General features: G+C 59.7%; 1 long non-coding RNA gene across 1 annotated transcript in view; it reads left to right on the top strand.

Annotated features, from left to right (window-relative positions):
- Positions 1-44: 44 nt before the first annotated feature.
- LOC113980198 overlaps positions 45-1,580 on the top strand; it is a 2,503-nt gene continuing 967 nt past the window's right edge. Inside the window, exons 1-2 of the long non-coding RNA XR_003538094.1 lie at positions 45-113; positions 365-442. This is a non-coding gene — a long non-coding RNA (uncharacterized LOC113980198). The remainder of the gene's footprint in view (positions 114-364; positions 443-1,580) is intronic.

The raw sequence follows: 1,580 nt of genomic DNA, 5'->3' as shown, positions 1-1,580 counted from the left end.
TCCTGGCACCCACGTGGGAAGCAGGTGGATGGGAAGAGGGTGGAGGGGCAGGAGGGGACACGGCCCCGCTGAGCCTGGGGGTTACAGACCCACCATCTCCTGCATCTTCGACTGTGAGAGCCCAAAAAAGGGGGAAAAGGGAGAAGGGAAAAGCATTCCCGGCCTCTTTTTGTTGCCCACATGGGAAGCAGGTGGATGGGAAGAGGGTGGAGGGGAGGGATGGGACATGGGTTTGTCCGTGTGGGAATGTGGGAATGTGGGAATGTGACGGGCTCGGGGCTGGGGGGGATGAGCCAAGGGGGGTCTGGGAGGGTGGGAAACATTCCCTGGCTCATCCCTGAGGTGCTTCCCGTTCCTCTGGCAGATGGGAACAGGTACCACCTGCGCTGTTACCTGTACCAGGCCCGGGATCTGCTGCCCATGGACAAGGACAGCTTCTCTGGTGAGCCCCTCACAGCCCTCTGGAGCCTGGGGCTAGATCCAGCACGGGCTGGAAAACTCAACCAGGGACACCCAGGGACACCTTCCACCAGCCCAGGGGGCTCCAGCCTGACCTTGGACACTTCCAGGGATCCAGGGGCAGCCACAGCTTCTCTGGGAAATTCATTCCAGGGCCTCCTCACCCTCCCAGCCAGGAATTCCTTCCTAATATCCCATCTAAATCTCTGCTTTTGAAGCCATTCCCTGTGTCCTGTCCCCCCATCCCTTGTCCCCAGTCCCTCTCCAGCTCTCCTGGAGCCCCTTCAGGCCCTGCAAGGGGCTCTCAGCTCTCCCTGGAGCCTTCTCTTCTCCAGGGGAACCCCCCCAGCTCTCCCAGCCTGGCTCCAGAGCAGAGGGGCTCCAGAATCCTGGAATGGGTTGGATTGGAAGGGACCTTAAATCCCATCCAGTTCCATGGGCAGGGACATCTCCCACTATCCCAGGTTGCTCCAACCTGGCCTTTGGACATTTCCAGGGATCCAGGGGCAGCCACAGCTTCTCTGGGAAATTCATTCCCGCGCCTCCCTACCCTCCCAGCCAGGAATTCCTTCCCAATATCCCACCTAAATCTTCACTTTTCCAGTGGGAAGCCATTCCCTGTGTCCTGTCCCTCCATCCCTTGTCCCCAGTCCCTCTCCAGCTCTCCTGGAGCCCCTTCAGGCCCTGGAAAAGGCTGGAAGGTCTCCCTGGAACTTTAGAACAATCCCAACTCTCAGACTGAGCCTGGAAAAACCCCGATGGTTTCGGGTTGTCCTGGTGGGAACCTGCACAATTCCAGGGGGGAGCTCAGGTGGGAAGGGCTGGGCAGCTCCTCCTGCAGGACCTGGGAGAGCTCTGGGAGAGCTGGAGGGAGCTGGGAAGGGCAGAATTCCTGTTTGGAGAGCTGGAGGGAGAGCTGGGAAGGGCAGAATTCCTGTTTGGAGAGCTGGAGGGAGCTGGGAAGGGCAGGAATCTCCCAGGAGCTGTTTGGAGCCCTCCTGGGGGTGTCTGGTGGGTCCTGGTGGGGCAGGAGCTGCAATCCCTGTGTCCCATTCCCACAGATCAGGAGCTGCAATCCCTGTATCCCATTCCCACAGATCCCTGTATCCCATTCCCACAGA

The sequence above is a fragment of the Neopelma chrysocephalum genome, unplaced genomic scaffold (genome assembly GCF_003984885.1).
Source record: "Neopelma chrysocephalum unplaced genomic scaffold, ASM398488v2 Primary Assembly neopelma1_93007, whole genome shotgun sequence".
NCBI lineage: Eukaryota > Metazoa > Chordata > Aves > Passeriformes > Pipridae > Neopelma > Neopelma chrysocephalum.
The sequence above is the reverse complement of the archived record's forward strand: the minus strand, read 5'-3'. Positions and strand labels throughout refer to the sequence as shown.